At 42.3% G+C, this 22,900-nt stretch overlaps 1 protein-coding gene across 4 annotated transcripts in view; it reads right to left on the bottom strand.

Annotated features, from left to right (window-relative positions):
- KLHL29 (kelch like family member 29) overlaps positions 1–22,900 on the bottom strand; it is a 573,096-nt gene that overhangs the window by 488,038 nt on the left and 62,158 nt on the right. For 3 of the 4 annotated variants that reach the window (XM_043542201.1, XM_037893987.2, XM_043542198.1), the window contains exon 2: positions 2,934–3,043. The exons of the other annotated variant lie outside the window; for it this stretch is intronic. The gene's annotated coding sequence lies outside the window, so the exon portion shown is untranslated. The remainder of the gene's footprint in view (positions 1–2,933; positions 3,044–22,900) is intronic. 4 annotated transcript variants of the gene reach the window in all.

Consider the following 22,900-nt stretch of genomic DNA (forward strand, 5'->3'; position numbering starts at 1 on the left):
ATAACGTGCATATACACACAGTCTCCCAACCGATACGTGCATATGAGATCATGCCCTTTATTTGTAAAACACACATTAAGAAGCTGCAAGCCAATTGTTTAAGGATAGTGCAAGTCTCAGAAATGTATGTGTTTGTGTAGCGGGGTGGTCACCCTGCTCCGGCCCTGAAGGGGTTAAAAGCAGCCCTGGGAAAAGCTGAGTGAGTAGCTGACCACAGGTGTGGCCAGTTCAATCAGAGCCCAGCTGGCCCTTATAAGAGGGCTGGAGGCCAGGAGCTGAAGGAGTCTCACTCTAGCCCTGGAGTGGGAAGGGCTAGCTGCCTAAGAGGAAGGTGGAACAGTGCTGTGGAAGAGTAAAGGGAGCTCCAGCCTGGTAAACCCCCAAGGCTGCAGGCCTTGGTAAAGGCCCAGAAAGGTACTGGAGCTGCAGAGGGGCAGCCTGGGAATAAGCAGAGGCAGCTGGGCCTAACCCCTTGCCAGTGATGAGTGGCCATTACAGACTGCAGTCTGCCCCAGGGAAAGGGGGCTAGATGATGACTGGCAGTAGCCACTGAGGCAAGGTGGGTTTAGAGAGTTGTGGGTTCCCCAGGGAGGGGAGACCCAGAGTGTGGAGGTACTGCTGGGGCAGAACCCCAGGGTAAAGGGCACCAGGGTCTGGGAAGGACATGGGGGCTAGCGGCAGGTGAAACACTGGCCTGTAGAGGGTGCTCTGGGCTGGAAGAGCTAATTCCCAAGACAACCAGCAGGAGGTGCTGGACTGGTGAGTCATTGCTTTGCTACAGTTTGCATGTGTGTGTGCATGTATTATAGGCAGGTTTGGTATTAACAATGCCCAATACTTCCCATTATAAGACCCTGTTTTCAGTTACTTAAAATATTGCTAAACTTTTTAAGAGATTGGGCTGAAATTTTCCACACTAGGTGTCTGTCTGCCTGAGGAAAATTTTGGCCAAAGAGTTCATCCATTCTCAAGACTGAGACCAGGGAAAAATAAATTATTTTGTCTGTGTTAAATCCTAGCGACCTTCTGAGAAGCCCTTGTGCCCCATGATTTGGAGCAGGGGCTTGAAATTTGGCAGAGGGGGTGAGCATGCTCCAGCCCATGGTGCAGAGGGATGAGGAGACTTTCCCTGTAATTGCCATTCCTGGCTGTTGCAGCAGCAGTGCCAGGTCGGGATCAGGGCTCCAGAACTAAGAGCAGGAAGCCTGTCTCTCTTGTTCCCTCAGTAACCCCCTGTTGACATCCAGGTAGCATGGAAGAGGAAGCTTCCTAATTCAAATACAAAGGGGACAGGAGCCAGACCTGAGTAGGGGCATGGGACAAGGACCTAGGGTGGGGAGGGGACTGGTAGGTGGCAGGGAGAGACTGGGAAAAGAGACTGAGAACGAGCCAGGGTGAGGACACAAACTGATGAGGAACCATAGGAGGGAGACAGAGCCACTGGGGAACTCGTGGACTATGAGCATAAGAGTGATTGGAAACTTGGGCTGAGGGGGAAGAGATCAGATGAGGAATGGGGTGTGACTGGGAACTAGGAGGGTCTAGACAAGAAAAGTGGGGACAAGGATCAGAGGTTGAGGGAACTGGAAATAGCTGGACAAGAAGACTGAGTCTGGGAGGGGAGAGAGAGTCTGGGATAAGAAACCTGAGGAGTGGAGACAGATGCTGTCTAGGTCAGGTGTTCTCAACCTTTTTCTTTCTGAGCTCCTCCTGCCCCCCACCCTGACATGCTATAAAAACTCCACAGCCCACCTGTGCCACAACAATGGTTTTTCTAAATCTAAAACCCAGGGCCGGCATTAGGGGGCAGCAAGCAGCGCATTTGCCTGGGGCCCCACACCAAATGGGGCCCAGTGAAACTAAGTTGCTCAGGCTTTAGCTTCAGCCCCTGGGTGGCAGGGCCTGGGGAGGTGGGGTTTCAGCTTTCTGCCCTGGACTCCAGTGAATCTAATGCTGGCTCTGCTAGGTGGACCCCCTGAAATCTGCTCGCAGGCCCCCAGGGAGCCTCACACCCCTGGTTGAGAACTGCTGGTCTAGGTGAAGAGAATAGCACTGGAACAAGGAGACAGGGTGGAAAAGAGACATGACTAGACAGGGCCTGATTAAGGGCAAAGGGGTCATGTGGTGGGGGTTGGGAGGCAAAAGAGTGTTGAATAGAGCACCCCCACCTTGGATTGGAACCCACGATTCCAGAGTCTCATCATTCCTCTGCTGTCGGCAGGTATTTGTGAAACCCTTTGGCAAATCTCATCTCCCGCTAGTGCTTCTCCACATAGAAGATTACAACCGATTACTGCTATTATTTACTCCTTTAACTCAAGTAGCAGAGGTTTGCGCAGTGGATCTAAAGCTTCCAACTGTGCTGATCCACGTGGGATGACACATGATGGGATTTACATTTTTTTAGTCTGTTTTGTTTAAAAATTTAGGCAATCTTAATTCTGGTATTTCTTCACTTTTGAGTGCTTACCTTTGCAACCTTAATAATGTTTAACATATTTTGGTGTGTAATATATAATGTGTGCATGCACATCTATAAATTAAGACCTAGAATTTGTCCACCCAGTCTCCAGCTTTTTTTATTGTAAAGGTTACATAATGTAGGGCCAGATTCTGAAGTCTTAGTGCCAACATTGTACTCACTATTCTGAGTCATCCTACTGAAGTCAAATATGACTCCTCATGGTAATGTTTGCAGAATCAATGTTTACCCTACTTTCCCACTTCTTATATTGTAATGCAGCAAGGCAGTTGCATCTGCCGAGGTACAGATTTACTGCAGTCATTGAAGGATAAAAACAGGGCCCGAATTGTGTGTGTTAGGTGACAAGAGGTCATGAAAGAGAAAGCTGAAAAGATTTTTATATGTGGACTTGCTGTCATGAAAACAAACTGTTTTCTAGGTTATAAAAAATAAATAATTGTACTCTTACCTTGTGGTTTCCAGAATCTGTGTCAAATTCAATCTCTGGCAATACAGTAAGTAAACTGCAGGACAGCAAACCCTTGCATTTAGCAGGTGGTTTCTGGGAAACCAGGCTACCTAGAAAGAGTTGAAGAAAAATGTCTATTTCTATCTGAAGATGAAGTAATCTATATTTAATAAGAAGAGCCTTCCAATGAGCACAGCACAAGTGAAAAATAGCTCCACAATCGGAGAAGTTAAATGTCACCATGATCGGCATGAAGAACTTTAATCTCCCAGAGGTGACAAATCTCCATGAAATGTAGAGAGCCAGGTTCCTGGTGGATTATTAGGGTTTAGCAGAGAATGGCCAATACCCATGGTAACATGGTGTTAACCCTCTTATCAAGATGGGGGGGGGGGGAAACCAGGGGGTGATGGCAATCTTCTCCTTAATAAACTGCTACAAAAAGAGAGCACACAAGCAAATGCACAAGACAAAGTGGACCAAGACTATTTAAAAGCTATATGACATTATAGAAGCAAGTTTTTGTTAGCACAAAGCATGTCTATGCAGTAAAAATAATCCCAGAAGATCAATTTCAAAATATATATATGAAAAATATAGTTTTAATGCCCAGTGTAAAATCACTATTCATCATAACAAAGCAGTTTTATGCCTATGTTCCCCCTTTCAGATGTAATATATGTGAAAGTAATCTTCATGACAGGAAGTGACATGTATCCCTGCAAGAATGAACTGCTGCCATTATCTGGGTGTAGCGGGGTGGACACCTGCTGAGGCCCAGAGGGGTTTAAAACAGCCCTGAGAGAGGGCTGTTTGGGGAAGCAGCCTCAGCTGGGGGCCATACAGCAATCAGGGCCCAGCTGGCTCTATAAAGGCTGTGAGCCAGAAGCCTGGAGAGACTCTCTCAAGGCCTGAGAAAGAAGTAAATCTGTACCTGGGCAGATGCAACTGCATTGCTGCATTACAATATAAGAAGCGGGGAAGTAGGGTAAACATTGATTCTGCAAACACTACCATGAGGAGTCCTATTTGAAGTCACTAGGATGACTCAGAATAGCTACTACAATGTCGGTACTAAGACTTCAGAATCAGGCCTTGAGAAAGAGAAGAGCCTGGCTGCAGGGGCTTAACCAAGTATCTGGAGCGGAGCAGGGCTGGGGATAGGCCAAGGGAGCCAGGGAGCTCTGGCCTAGGAAAGCCCCAGGCCTGCAGCCTGGGGTGGACTATTAGGTGCAGGGGCAGCCATGGGTAGGCAGAAGCAGCAGGTCCAAACCCAACCTTGCCTGTGATGAGTGGCTCATACTGCAGTCTGCCCGAGGGCGTGGGGGCTAGTTGGTGACTAGCAGGAGGCTATGAGGCAAGGTAGGGATAGTGGGTGGGGGGGTTCCCCTGGGAGGGGGAGACACAGAACTGTGGGGTACTGCTAGGGGTCAGCACCCAGTGAAAGGGGCACTGGGGTCCTAGGAAGGACATGGGAGCCAGCAGCAAGGTGAGACACTGGCCTGAAGAGGGCGCTCCAGAGGCTGGAACACTAATTCCCTGATGACCAGCAGGAGGCACTGCTGGTGAGTCTGCACCCAGTTACACTGGGAATCAATACAATATTTTAACTGAATATAACACTACTTATTGCTTTCACATTTTTACTTTGAGTTTTGGGCTGTATGGGGAAAATTTTTACAGTGACAAGAGATCCTTGGACCGGAAAATGAGTTACTATTAATTCCCAATTTACAGCTAGCTTCCCTTGAACAATGCAGTCAGTGGTTCTTTCCTCCAGATACCTCAAATTAAGGGTTCCCCCTCCACTTTGTACTGACAGATGCACATGACTTACATTTTATATACATTCTGAATCAGTACAAAACAATTCAGGGGCTCTACCTATAAGCTGTATCTCTCTCGTGAGACGTGAGCACCCATGCCCCCCCCCACTGAGTATTACCATCAATTTTTACTGTGGCAGCACCTAGAAGCCTCAAACACACATTAAGAGACAGTCTCTGCCCTGAAGCATTTACAATCCAAATCCATGCCACAGGGTGGGAAGGGAAACAGAAACACAAACAGGTGAAGTGACTTGCCTGGGATCACATGGCAGGTAAGTGAAGAGCACCTAGGCCTCCCCATTCCTATGCCTTATCCACAGGGCCATGATATATCTCCTTTAATGGAGTTTAATGAGAATGACACATTCTGAGTAGAATCTCTGAGAAGTATGTCACAACATATGGTTTTAAGCAAGAGATGAGTTCTAAGGACACAGACCCCCACCCCATGGTATGATGGGCCATTAGAGAGAACAGCAACAACAAAAGCAAAATTTTGGGAGAGATTGTTGTATTAGTTTAGCATGCAAAGACTCCATACAGAATCAGAACCCCATTGTTCTATGTACTATTCAAATACCCAAATAGCTGAGGCCCCAATTTGCGACTGGGTTCACACCCATACAGAGCCAAATTTACTTCAGTGGTGCTCTAAGCACAGCCAGATGCAGCATTGTTCCTTAATATAGACTGAAGGGGGGGGGGGGGGGAGGGAATGGCAGGCACAGCTAGACAGAGGCAGTCTGAAGGGGGAGGGATGAGAAGCTGTAATCCTCCACTATGAAAATGGCTTATAAAGAAGGGCTTATGCCCAAATCCTTGCCTGATCACCACTTCCACCACCCGCTGTCCCAAGAGCAGGCAAAATTGTTATATGGGCAACACAAAAACAGGCTTAGAGGGTGTGTTTAAACTTGCTGCTATTTACATACCTAGCAGCAAAAGATCTTGAAAAGGACTTGTAAATTTTTTTTTAATCTTATCAAATTTAGCTGTGGTTCAACAGCACATTGCATTGAGGGAAAAAAGTAACCACTGCAGATTCAGCATAAAATTCTAAGCCATTAAAACAAAATGCATGTCCTGTATGAGCCAAATTAAAGAGGAGAGGGTATTTTAAACTCCCTGCCCCATAGTTATCACTTCCTTTTTAATGTTTTTTTTTTTTCCAGACATCAACTACCTTGTGAACATAAGATACCAGCTAGACAGGCCACTGTTTGGCACTGCAGAAAGTGAGCATCTTTGTATGTCAGAGACCGGAGTGCAGCTTAGCATTCAAATACCCAATTACTTTAGGTGTTGTGGGTTGATATCATCTCCATCTTTTGGAGCACACAGACCTCAGCACATAAGTCAACAGTGAGACAGTGATTTTAAAGATGCCCAATGCTGGATAATGTGCACTAAAGACAAAAATTAAACCCCACCCCTCCTAATGCATTCCATAGCTTTAAAAAAATTTCATGGCCCAGAATTATGACTGACTGTATAATTTGTAATCCTGCATGGATAATCATTTTCTTAAAAAGGGAGCATACCTCAGTAATATTCACAGGGAGTTCACAAGAGCTTGGCAAACATTTCTGACAACAAAAATAAACTCAAACAGAAGGATTGCTCATAAAATGCTACATCAACAACTCCTTTGACAGGCATCTGGATTATGCTACCTTCTAAATGGGAAAAACAAAGATGTCACTTCTAAGTTTAAATGGAAACAGTGAAATAAGCTATTAAAAATATCAGATCATAAACAAAGCTATTTTACACAGACTTAAATAGTGAGTAACTATTACAACAAAGCTTGCCAGGATCCTTTGCAAGCAAAGCACTTACTGGGAAGGGGGGCGGACATTTTGTTAGAAGTTGTGCACACAATCAGTATTAGACAAGGACCACAGATTATTTCTGGGTGCCCAGCTCTATAGGAAAGGAAGATTGGCCATTTCACAATGCAATAGGGGTCAATCTAATCTGGTATCTTGCCTGAAGGGGTCTACACTTGATGCTTTAAATGAGAGTTAAAATTCTAATATGCCTATTTGTGCAATGCTGCATATGGAGGTGAAACCTGAAGTTAGACCCCATAGGAGGCTACCCTCAAAGCATGAGATGATTACCTCCTCTTATCTTGGACCACTCTAAACCATTGTTAATGGTCATTACATTATCCACACAATGTTTATCTGTACTAGCAAATGCATGCAAATGATTGTCATGATGCAAAGGAGAAGTTCTTGTCTGTTCTAAAGTATCTAAAATGTTCCCAAACACTTTTAAGTGAAAATTCATGTTGCGATACGTGCAGCTCAAAGACAGGATATCCAGATGCAAAAAAAAGACACTAGAAAGTCTATTTCTCTGAACTTTCAATATTTTGAGCAAAATCATTCACCTCCACAATAAAGTTTCTTTGAAGTTGGACGCATGCAGCTTGCTACGCTAGCTGGACGTCCTTAAAAATTCACAGCCAACTTTTCATGCTTCATTATGATCTATTGGCTTTCTTGAGGATTTGGTGAGCGTCTTGGAGACACGCAGTATGTTGAGAGCTCTCATCTCTTAACCGAAGCAGTGGCTGCTGTATCTTAACCAAAATTTGACCTTCTCACTAAAATGGTTGTTAGACTTTGGAATTACAGGTGACACCAACAAAACCACAGACTTTTAAAGTCCTAACTGTTTTCCCCACCTGTTGCTCAACTTTCAGCCTCTGTCTCCTGAGATGTTAAAAGTTCTACTGGTATTCCAGAGTTTGCCAGGATAGAAAATACCTAAAAAGTCCACTGTAAATAAAACAATGTTTGTTTTTGCCCTTAAACTTTTTTCAGGCCTTCTCTGTAAGCAAGCAAAACTGGCCCAAGCCCATTCGTTCCTCCAAGCTCTGAGTCAGATAATCAAGGGTCATGTGAGGAGGTAGCCAGGCCATGCATTCTGTAAGATAGGCTGTGTGGTCACACAGATACAGAGACCTGAAGGGAGCAAGAAGGCTTTGCAGCAGTAGAGCCAGGATGGGAGACTAATAAACCCTGTCTTAAGAAGAAAGACCGTAGAGAAACCCTGCACCACAGGCAGGAAGATTTTGATCACAGAGCTAAAAGGAACCATGTTGGGTTCTGCAAAGAGCCAAAGGGCAGCAGAAACTAAGAAGAAACCTGCTTGGCCTGCTGATGCAAAACAGGAAGGAAGTGTGTGTTAAACAGGACTCGGGAAGAACGGCTTGTGCCTAGAAAGGCCAAACTGCTTATTTTATGTTACGGCTTAATATGCCAGACCCCAAGAGAGGGAACATTATTTTGAAATGCCTGAGTAAGTGCAAATTAGTCTGAAGGGAAATGTGAGGTGAGGTGACTGCGTTGCCACACTGTGGGGTGGCCTGCGCTGGACAGTACCCTGAAACAGGTGGTTAAAAGGATTCCTGCAGAAAGGATTTCAAAACCTACAGGAGTAACTTCTATAAGATGCCTGTTACTTTCAGCCTATTACTTCAGCGAGAAAGTAACAGGTATTTCTTCTTGTTCCTTAATTAGCTGAATTTCTCCCGTGTGTCCAGAAGGGTTGGCAAAAGTAATTTCAACTTATTTAAAGCAGAGGGGTGTGAAGATGCATTCTGTGTACTCTCACTCAACCACTTGGGGTGTCATGGTTGGGGGTGGGGGAAGACCTCTACTCTTATTTTGGCAGGGGCTTAAGCCCTAAGCTGAAAGTCTCATATAGTATCACTTTTGGCTAGTGTCAGAGGCAAGGACTAGCTGTGGGCAGCATCCTCATACATTCATAGGAGCCCCTAACCTGCTCCTTCCCCATCCTGTTTTAAGAGAGTACCAGCACCCTGACCTTTCCTTGGAGGATGACACCATAGAGATATAACAGACTACCGGCTCTTCCTGCCTTAAAACTCTTTGGGGGTGTAGAGGGAGAAGGAAGCTGATTGTGTGTGGGAGGGGGTCGGGTACCTTAGAGTCAAGCAAGCAGTTGGGAGTTCTGGATCCCATGACCATCTAAAATAATTTGTTCACAGCAAGAATTTTGTTCTCTTGATGCAAACTGTTAGTTTGCATGAGTACTGTAGATATCATTCAACTGAGTTAAGGATGATATGCCATGAAAATTGAGTTGCTCAATTTAAAATAATAAAAATGAAAAGTGACTTAGGCTATATAAACCCAGGGTCTGCGGCCTTCCCATGTGGTGCTGAGGAAGCACTACACTTCACCACTATTATGTGGTCTTCACAGTCAACTTATACTTCGTGGGCTTATTCTGGTTTCACTAGACAAACTGAAATCTAAATTAAAATAAACACCTCATTTAAAAATAAAAGCACGTGACAAAAAAAAGGAAGATTGACCAAAAATCCAGACACAGGCAGCTGAGGGTGTTTAATACAAAGGAAAAGAAAACACGTTTTAAAAGATGAAGTATTGAAGAGCAGCTGCATCCTAGAGCAGGGTAACTGGAATCTTTGTGAACAAAGAGAGCTGTTTCAGCAGCCAAAGTCTTCTAGCTACCTCCAGCACTTAAGATGGTTGGGATTTGAGACTTGTGCAGGGATGAACCATGTGAAGCGATGAACCATGTGAAGCTGTGGAATGCATGCACACAACCACCATCTCACACACACAATCACAATTAAAATACATCTTTTAGAGGAGTTGCAGCAGTGGTGCCATAGATTTTTTTTCCCCCGTTTTCCTGTACCACACTGGCCCAGCATCATAAAAACTCTCCCACCAACAGTCACTATAATTCATCATAGTCCAGCTATGCATGCGTGGAATTGGGGGTAGAGAACAGGAGGCATCACTCTTCCAGAGCCTTCCCAGTCTCTCCTCAATGTACCCGGCAACGACCTAAGGACTGAACCCAGAAATGCCAACCACGTGGCTGGTGGTGTAACTAAAAGGGTAATAATGCATGGTGGGTTAAATCACATGCTTAAGCCATCGAGACAGCCTGCCAAACCTCAAACAACCACCTTGACCCCTGCTACTTTTAATGTGTTTTGCCAAAGTATAAAGCAAGCTCGTGTCCTGTTATGTCATTTTTACCTCCATTCTCACTCCTTTGATCTTATCTAGGGAGACATTAATAGTTAAGCAGTAGAACTAAAACCCTTCCCTTGGTGAGAGATGTAAGTGTGTGTGCATCAAGATTAGCTGGATTTATACAGATAAATGAAGGGAGCGAGTCCTCTTAGGTCTACACTAATGTTGATTTGTTAGTTGATTCTTTTCAAAAGTGAGTTTGGCCAATACAAGTTGGAAGGCCAGTGTTACATGAACTGTAGACCTAGGCATGGTTCTGTATCCTGTCTGTAAAGATTTATTAGAAGCTTGTTATTCACTATGTAAACTAATGTGTGTATGTGTTGAGACTAAGATGGACATGCTCCAGCTTATCTAATGGAATGCCTCTCACACTGCTCCTTCTGCTCAGCTAACTTTAATCCCTGTCCATCCTGCCATACACTCATCCCACTACAGGTGCAAGAGCCTTCTCCTCTACATCTCCCACTACTTGGGAACACGCTTGCTTTGTCACACACTCCATCTCATTTAAAGTCTCAGCTCAGAAATTCTCCTCACTCAATTCCTCTGTCCCTCTTTTGTCATTTAAAATCAGAAGCTCTCAAAACAGCGATCCATGGAGCATTTAATGGTGCAGGCTGGTCACATGAACACAGTCACTCACCTGCACCTTTGGTTCCCAGTCAGGGGACTTTTGCATGAAAGTGACGATACAAAACAAACCAACCTTTTCTCACCGTATTGCACAGCGGGACTGTTTCGTTTCACAGAGGCTTGCCGTATGAACCACTGAAGTGACACAGGCAAATAAAGATGATAAGGTCCATGATCCAAGGAGCTTACACCCAAAAGTCAGACATGCACAGCAAAAGATGGCAAAGGATGTGGGGGGGTAAGAGTTACAAAGAAAATATGACATATGCTCATGGTTACACATGAATCATGTCACTTCTTCCCCTATTTGTATTAAGTCATGTCTGTGTCAGTGGTTATTTGCTATATTTTGACCAAGGTGTTATTGCAATTCATATGGAATTATTCCCCTCTCCCCAGCAAAAGCAACTATTATTTGTATTGCAGTAGTGCCTACAATTTCCCAACTAATGTTGTAGCCAGTGCTATGTACGGTACATACATATAGGAAGAGACAGTATCCTTCTCAAAGACAATACAATCTTTAAAGAAAAGGAGGGGCGGGGCATGAAAGGAAGTATTATTAGAGATGGGGAACTGAGGTAGAGAGAGATTGAAGTGACTTGCCCATGTGCACACAAGGGGCCAGGTATCCAGGTATCTTGGGTCTGCAATCCAGAGCCTTAATCACAAGAACCTCAGGATCTTTCCTCCGAATCTACATTGTAGAGCTACAGAATATTCATGATTATAGGGGTGACTTCATGCCAAACTAGTAGTGTGGCCATGAGTTATAAATGAGGATCCCTGATCAAGTGCACATTCAGCCCAGATCATCTGCTAAAAAGTTATCCTCTTATGGGTTACATAAATACATAATGCATCTACATTAACCTGTGTGCCACTGAAGCAGCCTTTCCAGCAATTTGGCCTACTTCATCTGCAAAAGAGAGTCTTATACCCCCTTTGAACGAGGGAGCACACATTTTAAATCATGATGAGAGACTCCAATTTTCACATCTTCGTGGATGCAGAGTCAAATTTATTTTTAATGGGATCATCTATTATCTGTTAATACTGAGCAAACTAGGTGAGAAAATAATGGTTAGTAGTACATTATGTGGTCGATCTGGAACTCCCTGCCTGATGAAAATGAGCACAAAGTTGATGGAGTTGTTGAAAATAAAGATTTTGTTTAATGCAGCCTGCCTGAAGTTAATAATTACCTCACATATGTGATCAGAAATTTAGAAAACTAGTTCTCTTCCTCCCTCACCCCATTTTAAAGACGGAAAATCTAATCCAGGCACGTTTGTTATAGTAGCGCTACTGGTGGCAAAGATGAGATCAACACCCGAAAGACGACAGATAAACACCTGAAGAGGAAGGCAGAGAAGGGTGATGCTCAATGTAACGACACATGTAAGAGGCACAGTCAGAGCATTGGACTGGGAGCCAAGAATTCCCGAGTTCTGATCCTGGCTTGTGGCTTCTAGACAAGCATGCAGGTGCCCTCTCAGTGGGCAGCTCAGCAGGCTACAGACAAATGAATGACAGAGATGCCTCCAGGGGGAAGCTGGGAAGAAAGTGGTGTTTATGTAAATTCACAAGTTAAATCCAGCTGAATAAGGATCATTGTTCCAAGCCAAGCGTAGGCTGAGGTTAGTCTCCAAAGTCAGAGAGTCCATAACTAGGCCTTTGGTTTCTTTAGAAAAGCCTTGGTCAGCTGCTACTATTCGCCCATTGGTCAGTCCATACACTGGCTCAGATGAACAAAATCCTATAAATTGGTTGTCTAGAGGCCTTTCCTTATATCACTGAAATTGGTATACTCTGTCTCATTCTGGAAGTAGCCAGACACTCTAACATGAGCCTTCCATACCACCGGGAAACCCCTGGATAAGCATCTGCCTGCAAACAAGCCAACAGGCACAAATGGGGAGTAGAAATGCATCCAGGGCATGAGTTCCTCCAGCACTCTGATGTCTAACCCAAATTACAGACCAAAACTCAGTCCTCTACTTGTAGCTGTAGTTCTCAGTCCCTGTGAGGATAGTTCCTTCTGAGCCTGGAAGGGTTGTATTCCACTTGGCAACGCAGCCAGCTCTCCAAAGCCTGTTTTTTCCCTCTTATCCACTCCACTTGGAAGGTTGTTTATTTTAAGCTGGATATTTCTCACAGGTGTTGCCCAGAGGAACTAACTGCAGTCCTCTGTTTGCAGGCCAAATTATTAACACCTTCCTCACCAGGCTCACTGTGGGGTTTGTATACTCCATCACAGCACTCCATCACTGTCTTCTTCAGTTTCTTCATTAACAATGCACAGAAAACAAAAGAACTAGAGAAAGCTACGTACTTCCATAACTTAGTAGGGTGTTGGTTTTTTTTTTTTTTTTTTTTTGGCTAATGGTGTCCCAATCAAGTGTTTGATGGCACTTTGATTTGTGATAGAATATTGTCCCTTTTAATAGTTAAGCACGCAGAGTTTGGGATGGGTATTAGAAGAGAGTGGAAAATAATATAATGTTACTGAGAGTTTAAAATTTTAACTTTACTTTCCCTCCCCACCCCTTAAATGCTTTATTCATATGCGCACAGAGTAAAATGCAAATAAACACCATCAAACTAAGGGTGTCTAAACCGGTCTAAACAGGGAGAAGAATATAAAAACACTTTAGGAAAAGATCAAGGCATTTAGACCAAGGAGGGAAGCACTGGAAAAGATGACAAGGAGAGCACATTCCATACCACAGGGGAAACCATAACAGAGGCCCCATGGCTGCCAAAGGAAGGAGAGATTCACAAGGTGAGGGGTTTCAGAGTAGCAGCCGTGTTAGGTGGCACCAGAGCAAAAGTGGCCAGTGTTATGTTCTTTGCTGGATATTGGCCAATATAATAACAAATCATTCAGCAGAAGCAGAGTGTGTATTTTGCCTCATACATACAAAGACTGATAGATTTACAGACGCATCCAGCTTTATTTTGCAGGTTATCATGAATGTTGAATGTGCTGGAAACAAACTCTTCATAAAGTTGTACATTGTTCAGTAACTTCACTATAAGAGGACTTTGAACGCTGCTATTGTTCAAGATATTCCTTTCCTAGTGCAACCCATTGTTTAAGAAATCATGTATCGGTAATGGAAACTTTACACATAAGAGTGAAGTTCTAATACTAGCAAAGTGTCACTTCAACAGAACCTTTTTCCTCCAGTAGGTAATATGCAAATTATCTGTGCTGACCTCTCCTTAATTTAGAATACCTCTGTCATAAACCAATTATCAACATTTGACACAAGCAGCACTTGCAAGTTCGAAAAGCAATTAAAATTTAGGAGCTGTCTCTCACAATAAAAAAAAACACTCACAGAAGTAGCATTGCAGGAAAGTTGCTCCACGCAACCCATCATTCTAATTCCGCCTCTATCAATCAAGCCAGGCCTCACTGAATAGCAGAGCTCAGGCAGACAAACAGCAATGTTTATGAGGTGCAGCTGGTGGTACTTACCGTTAACAGCAAAAGCAGCATCAGTTAAATTAACATTCTTCATTCTTTCATTGCTCATTATGGTTTGACAGACATACCCGCAGTCCACATAAATGACTGAGAGTGAGAATGCTGTCTAACATCCTGCCATGAAACAAGACCACCTAATGGGAGCAACCACTGTAATTAAAACTCTGGAAACTGAGAATCAAACTAGTTAAAGGAGACAGTGCTGGGGATTATGGCCTACTTTGAGTTTTATTAAAGGAAGCACAAGAGTTTACACCTCTTCTCAGGCCAAAATAAAAACAAATAATCTACCATTTCTGATATTTATCCAATAAAAGGACTCGAGTATCACCTTGAATCATTCTTGATATCATCAATCATTCTTGATATCATTCTTGATATCACCAAGAATCATTTGTGGTGTTGCAGGTTTGGAAGCGCAGTGGGGATGACAAAAAGACAGAGATTACTTAAATATTAACTAATCAGTTTCCCCAGGAGAACTCTTTCCCTAAATCCTATATGCTCAACTTCACAAGATTTTCTTTGATGGCGAATTCTACTTAGACAGGTTCTACTTAAAAAATTACAGCAACATTTAATCTCTTGGATCAGGAAAAGTTAATTTAGTCAACTCAAGACTGTATTTTCTCAGCCTCATAATTGGAGGTTTCAGAGGTAAATGTAGTATGAAAAAGGTGCTTAAAAAATCTGATTCAGAATTGTCACAGTAACTGCATCTATTCCAGGACTGGGAGTCAAGTGCATTAAGGAGGAATTTACCTTGGCGGCAAAAAACCCTCAAAAATGCTGTAAAAAATTCATATGTACCTATATCTGCATGACACCTAAAGAGGACAAATAAAATTCTATGAGAATGTTTTTGTACACCTAGTTATTCTGAAGGTATTTATTCTGCCTGATCATGCACTTTACAGCTTCTGTAGAATTAGACGAAATAATTTTCCTTAAGCCATTTTATGGTCCGATGATTATTGTGGACTGGGATTTTCAGTTAGTGAAGATGGTTAATTAGCATTACACATTTCTTTTACAATAAATGTAAAACTCACACTTACATAGAATGCTTTGTTGTTCTTCCTCTATGGACTTCTGAGCCTCAAGACTCCTTCCTTCCTCCATCCTGAAGACTCCATGTCTTCTGGACAAGGAGGTCTCAGCAAAACTCCCTTTGGAGCCAGTTAGTGCTAATCCTGATTTGTCCAGAAGTATCATTGCAAAGCTTTGAAAGGACTCTTCTTCTCCCAGGAGTAAAATGTAGTAACTCCACACCACTCCCAGATGAGGATCTGAAGGAATCTTGCACTCTGATCTCCAGAGGGATAGCACGTTATGAATCTACTAGCCCCCAGCTGGCTTGCACAGTGCAAGATATGCAAGTTGACTAGTAGTCGTTTGGAGGGATAAGGAAATATAGATTTGTCACCACCTCCTCAACACTTTTTTACAGTTGCAAACTGAGGCCCCAGTTCAGCAAAGCACGGAAACATTAATTTAAGTTCCACTGAATCCAATTAGACTTAAACATGTTTTAAGTGCTTTGCTGAACTGGGATCAGACTTGTCTGTTATATGATGAAAGGGCTAAGCACAGAGAGCACTGTAATACAGAGACCTAGTGGAAGAAAGCATTTGGAAAACAATATTCAGGTTTGCAGCACTTAGTTTGCTATGGTGTAAATCCATTATTTAATATATGCAGTTTTATTCAAAAAAGGTAGCTCTCATCACATGAGGGCAAACTTTCTACCTCTTCACTTTAAACTCCATGGAAAATCTCAAATGAGGATGTGTATACTCACTAGAACATTGCAGACCCAATTTCTCTGCAGGTGATGTACTGAAAGTTCATTTATATTTTATCATTTATTCAAGATGACACATCAAATCAATTCTGTTAGCGTTAATATAGTAAAGGCTTTGAGATTAAAATAAGCCACTAATATTGTCTACATTCAGTATTAGAAAAAACCCCACCTTTCTTTACTTCTTATTTACTCATCTTATTGTGTGTAGTCTCATACGGTACTTCTACACTGCAGAATAAACAGAAAAACACCTGGGGAAGCAAGCATCAGAGCCTGGGTTCTCACTATGGGGTTCAAAACCAGTGTAGAGCTAGAGCTCAGGCTGAGAACCACCCTCCTCCCCGGGTTTCACAATTTGAGGTCCAGCCTGAATGGGAACACATACAGTGCTATATTTGGCCCTGTAGCAAGAGCCCTGCCAGTCCGAGTCAGTTGTGCTGTGTATTTTTTCTCCTCAGTGTAGACATACCCATGGAGCCTAATTTGAAGCTCACGATGGGTCTTAGATCAGGCCTATGGGATTGCTTTATTTAATAATAATTCTCAGCTCTTACACTGTATTTTTCATTAGTAGATCACAAAAGCACTTCACAATCTTTAATGTACTTATGCTATTATCACCATTTTACAGACTGGGACCTGAGGAAGAAAGAGGCTATGTGATTTGCCCCAGGTCAAATAGGAAGTCTGTAACGGAGCAGGGAATTGAATTTAAGATAGATACTTTTTCCCCTGAAGAAAGTAGGAGACCAGTGGGGGAGCAGCTTTTTAGTTTCTTCTGTAGAGTAACTGCACCATTGATTTAAACCATTTCAACTCTAGCCAAGTAGTTAACTGAACATGGCCTGGTGAACTTTATAAAAATATATTCTTAAATAAAATTTTCTTAATAACAGAGTTTACATGTGCCAAAGTATCTGCCACCTCACCCAGGACTGAAATTTCTATCTTCTGTTCATTTCTTATAATAATAAATAACTACGCTTGTTTGTTTAACTTAGATTGGGTCTTCTACAGCTCTGTATTTAAGACTATTTAAGACTTAAAGCGCTCTCAAAAATACAAGTCTAACATAACCAGCATCTCACAGAGCAGAAATGCCAGTTTAACCTACTTCAAAAAGGGACCAAAAAACCCCAATCCCCCACATTGTAACAAGCAGAAACAGGAAAAGCACGGTAGAATTCTTTTCTTCCCTACAGTGCTTTTCCTGTTTCTGCTTGTTACAATGTGGGGGATTGGGGTTTTTTGGTCCCTTTTTGAAGTAGGTTAAACTTAGGCATCCTTTTATCATCTTCCAAGAGGTGATATCTGCTAACATTACGATGCTACATTTCCTCCTTTACCAGTTAAAAAGCTGTGGAAAAGTGTAGGTTTGTCTCCTGGGTCTCATCAGCTCATTTAAAGTAGCCAGTTCATGTTGTGCATTTGGACGACTGGCATTTCTGCTCTGTGAGATGCTGGTTATGTTAGACTTGTATTTTTGAGAGCGCTTTAAGTGAAAGGCTTTGGCAAAGGGAAGGCAGCAGGGAAAAGGCCGAGCCTTTCCCTGCTGCTATCCCCCGACCAGAGGCTTTCCCCTCTGCTGAAGCCTTTCCCTGTGGTGGTGCAGACAGGGTGGCACAGCTTGGCAAGTAGACAGTCATGTTGGGAATGTACTCAAATACATACTCACACCATTCAGGCATGTCTTTACTGTATGCGCCTAAGAATGCCTCCCAGTCTATACTGCTAGTTATACCTTTGCTAGGGGAGCTACATAAGTATGTATGCTTCACACCACCAAAAGAGGAGTGCAGTGTAAATGCACCCTCCGATGCACATGTGTACATAGTTTGGGTTTTGTCTTGGGGTTTTTTTGGGTCTAGCTGCATAACATATTAAACTATAAGGAGACACTAGGAATAGCATTTGTGTGCCAGTCAGAACACAATTGCACAGTAATAAGAAATAATTTTATGTACACACAAGCGTACAGGCATTCCATGGAAGAGAGAAACCTGGAACATAATACTGCCAAGAGACCTAGAGGAGTTAGTGGATAGTCAATTAGAGATCAGCATGCAATACTATATGGCTGCAAGCCAACGTGATTTAGGATTTTAGATGCAGACACATTTCATCACTGTGCTATGAAGGGACAGTCCATTACTATATACACTGGCAGCACTTGTTTTTCACTCCAAAAAAGTTAGAGAAGAAGTAGAGAAAAACAACATACATGATTAAGGGGATGAAATGATTATCACTATAACTTTTTTTAAAAAGTAGATGTGTAGCTTGGCTAAGGGACAGAGAGTGTTAACTGACTGTGTAATACTAAGAAAGCAGAGAAATTATTTAACACTTAAAAGCAGTAAAGTCCAAAGAATATCTTCCCTATGGACTGCACCTTGATAGAGTGGGAATGCTTGTGTGCAGCAGTGATCCTGAAAGCTATGTTGGTGGGGGTTTTCAATCCTGATAGGGCCACCCAAGCCAGACAGGTCAAAGGGTAGGGACCAGATGCAAAACAGTCAACTGGTCCTCCAGGTCTGGAATTGAGCGATAAGCCAACAACCTAGCCTTGTAAAAAAAAAAAGTTACGTTATAATACAGGAAGGTAGCCATTCTGGCAAACAGCATGGCAAAGTAATGGACTCTGTCTTAGTAAAAGTGATGAGTCTTGGTGAAAGCCATCAGGAAGCCCAAAACCGAGAAGTTCTCTACTAAAGGCAAAATAAACTATGAAAGTAGGTTTCTGGAAAATTAGAACAATGGCTGCAACTACAAAAGCCACACAGGTGATAAAATAAATGGACAAATATAATTTTAGAAACAAAGTAAGAAAGATATATCTTTTATTGGACCAGCTTGTGTTGGTGGAAGGGACAAGCTTTCAAGCTTCCCAGAGCTCTTCCTCAGGTCTGGAGAAGGTAACTAGAGTGTCCAAGCTAAATACAAGGTGGGACAGATTATTAAGCATAAGGGGCTCACATACAATATGTGAAACCACTTAAAATAAAGAAGAAAATTAACACCTCTGCCATTGTAGGACAAAGAAGGTTTAATAGGCAGCAGGGTATGTTACAAGTTGTTGTAATGAGCCATAAAACTAGTGCCTCTGTTAAGACCATGGTTTCTAGTATCCAGCAGAGTTATGAATTTAAATTCCCAAGCTTGTCTTTTGAAGATGTTGCACTGCTTTCCTTTGAGGATGAGGACTGAAAAGTCTGATATGGAGTGATCATTGTGTGAAAAGTGTTCGCCTATGAGTTATAGAGTGTTTTTCTCTTTTGTCATTTTTCTGTGTGAGTTCATTCAAAAGAGTAGCGCTTATCTGGTTTCACCCACATAGTTGTTTTTGGGGCATCTGATGCATCGGACGAGGTACATCACATGTTGTGATAGGCATGTATAAGATCTAAGGATCTTGAAACGTGTATTGTGGGGTAAGTTAATCATTATAGCGATGGAAATATGTCTGGAGAGTTTTCATCTGTTGTTTCCGCAGGCTCTGATGCTGCTTTGAGTCACCGTGTCCTGGTATGTGAGGAAGTTGCTTCTGATGATGAGCTTGGAAATGTTGGTGGGTTGTTTGAAGGCCAGAAGAGGGAGTTTGGGAAAGATTTCTTTCGGGATGTGGTTCCCGTCAAGTATCGGTTGTAATTGTCTGATAATACTCCGTATGGTTCTAGTGTGGAACACTCTGGTTACCTTCTCCAGACCGGACTGATTAAGAGCTCTGTGAATCTTGAAAGCTTTTCCCTTCCATGAGTGGAAGTTGGTCCAATAAAAGATATTAGCTCATCTACCTTGTCTCTCTCATATACTGGGACTAACATGGCCACAACAGCACTGCAATGAACATAATCTTTCAAATGCTTAGAATAAGGAAATATTGATGACCAAGAGCCAAAAAAGCACAATTTGAAAATGAAAAAAAAAAAGTCATAATATATTCAGATTGTCCATCAAATAAGGCACTGGATTAAGATTTAGCAGACCTGCTGTGGGACCTTGGGCCTGTCATTCATCCTTCTGCCTCTGTTTCTTCTCCCACCCTTTGACTGTCATGTTTATTTATATTGTACCCTCTTTTGGACTCTCAAATTATGTTTGTACAGTGTTTAGCACAATAAGACACTGACCTTGGTTGGGGTCTCTAGGTACTGCTGTAATACAATACCTCTCTGCTGACTAGTGGCAGATTCCAGGGCTTTACATGTCTTGGGAACAACTTTTTGCTGGGCAGCCTTTTTAGACTGGATTCCAACTAACAGGGAGGAATTGGTTGTGAATCTGAATGTGGAAGGCAATTTGGGTGAAAGTGATCATGAAATGATAGATTTCATGATTCTAAGGAAAAGAAGGAGCAAGAGCAGCAGAATAAGGACAATGGATTTCAGAAAAGCAGACTTTAACAAACTTAGAGAACTTGTAGGTAAGGTCCCATGGAAGAAAATCCAAGGGATAAAGAAGTTCAGGAGAACTGGGAGTTTCTCAAGGAGACCATCTTCACATAGCCCATCGGTTCGACAATGACACTTTCACTCCAGAATCCACAAAAAGAGAGAGCATGGAAGTGCCTCTGAAGTCCAAAACATGACGTGCATGCTGGTGAGCAGATCAGGCAGACAAATTCATTGGTGAGCATCTGGGTAGCTATAGCAGTGGTATGACCATTTTCCCTTTCAGCTAATAATCAATTATTTCCAACCTCTTCAAAGACTTGGAAAGCTCTGAGTGTTGTGTGTCACCATGCTGATCTATTTGACACAGCCTTCTTGAGATCATCTGGTTTTATTGCACCAAAGAGTATGCTGTTCTTGATGCTGTCCTTGTAGTGCTTTCTGGGCCAGCTTTGATTCCAACATCCTTGTGCCAATTCTCCATAGAAAATCTTTTTGAGGAGTCCATGTTCAGGCATCCTAATGATGTCCAACCCAGCACAGTTGGGCTTTTATCAGCATGGCCTCAATGCTTTTGGAGAACTTCCAGGTTGCTAATTTTGTCTTGCCAGCGGATCCCCATAATGGCACGCAGAGCCCGCATATTTAAGGCCTCTACCTGTTGGATATGCCATTTGTATGGTGTCCAGGTCCCACAGCCATAGAGGAGAAATGTGAGCACAAAAGCTTTGTAAAGTTTTTATTTTTTTGAGAGGGTTACGTTGTGGGATTTCAGGACTTTGTTGCATAGCTTTCCTAGGGACTGGAAGCTTTCTGTATCCTGTTCGTGATCTCTTTGTCAAGAGATCAATCATTGGAGATGTTGCTGCTGAGATAGGTAAAACTGTCAACTTGCTTTAGCTGGATTCCACTAATGGATATGCTGGGAGATATGGCATGGAGTAGTGAAGGAGACAATATGAAAAGCACAACTGTAAACAATTCCGATGCACAAGAAACACAGGAACAATAGTAAGACGCCAATATGGCTCCATGAGGAGTTCTTTAATGACCTGAAAATCAGAAAGGAATCCTATAAAAAATGGAAACATGGACAAATTGCTCAGGATGAATACAAAAAGGACAGCATAAGCATGTTGGGACAAAATCAGAAAAGCTAACGCACAAAATGAATTAAACCTAACAAGGGACAAAAAAGCAGTAAATAAGAGGTTCTATAAATACATTAGGAGCAAGAGAAATACAAAGGAAAGTGTAGGTCCTCTGCTTAGCCAGGAAGGATAGCTAATAATGGATGACATCAAGAATACTGAATTGTTTAATGCCTGTTTTGCTTCAGTCGTCACTAAAAAGGTAAATTGTGACCAGATATTTAATGTTAGTGATAAAGGGAAAGGAAAGTAAGGCAAAATAGAGGAAGAACAGGTTAAAGAAAGAATATTTAGGTAAGTTAGAGGTATTCAAGTCAAAGGACCTGATTACGTTCATCCTAGGGTACTTCAGGAACTAACTGAAGCAATCTTGGAACCATTAGCAATTATCTTTGAGAACACTTAGAGGATGGGTAAGAACCAGAAGACTGGTGAAGTGCAAACATAGTGCCTATCTTTAAAAGGAGGAACAAAGAGGACCCAGGGAATTATAGACCAGTCAGCATTAACTTTGATACCTGGAAAGAAAGTGGAACAAATTATTAAACAATCACTTTGTAAGCAACTAGAGGATAAGAGGGCTATAAAGAATAGTCAGCATGAAATTGTCAAGAACAAATCATGCCATATTTCCTTCTTTGACAGGATACTGGCCTAGTGGATGGGGTGGAGAGAGCTATAGATGTGATATATTTTGATTTTAGTAAGGCTTTTGATACAGCCCCACATGACGTTCTCATAAGCAAACTAGAGAAATGGGGTCTAGATGAAATTAGTATAAGGTGGGTGCATAACTGCCCGAATGAACATACGCAAAGAGTATGCTGTCATTATTTGGGGAACAAATGTCGTGGGTTCCCACAGGGGTCAGTCCTGGGTCTAGTAGTATTCAATATTTCCATTAATGATTTGTCAAATGGAATGGGGAGTATGTTTATAAAATCTGTGGATGACACCAAGCTAGGAGGAGTTGCAAGCACTTTGGAGGACAGGATTAGAATTCAAAACAATCTTGGGAAATTGGATAATTGGTCTGAAATCAACAATCAATTAAAGACAAATGCAAAGTACTAGACTTAGGAAGAAAAAAAATCAAATGCAAAACTACAAAATAGGTAATAACTGGCTATGCAGTAGTACCGCTGAAAAGGATCTGGGGGTGATAGTGGATAACAAATTGAATATGAGTGAATAATTTGATGCAGTTGAAAAAAAAAGACAAATCATTCTGGGGTGTATTAACAGGACTACTGTATGTAAGACAGGTGGTAATTGTCCCTCTCTACTCAGCACTGGCAAGGCCTCAGCGAGAGTACTGTATCTAGTTCTGGGCTCCACATTTTAAGAAAGAGGTGGACAAACTGGATAGAGTCTAGAAGAGAGCAACAAAAATGGTAAAAATTTTAGAAACCCTGATCTATGAAGAAATGTTTAAAAAAAAACAGGGCATGTTTAGTCTTGAGAAAAGAAGACTGAGCAGGGACCTCAGTACAGTCTTCAAATACGTTAAGGGTTATTACAAAGAAAGCAATTGTTCTCCTTGTCCACTGAAGGTAGGACAAGAAATATTGGACTTAATCTGCAGGAAGGGACATTTAGAAAGTTT

This window comes from Chelonia mydas, chromosome 3, assembly GCF_015237465.2.
Source record: "Chelonia mydas isolate rCheMyd1 chromosome 3, rCheMyd1.pri.v2, whole genome shotgun sequence".
Lineage (NCBI taxonomy): Eukaryota > Metazoa > Chordata > Testudines > Cheloniidae > Chelonia > Chelonia mydas.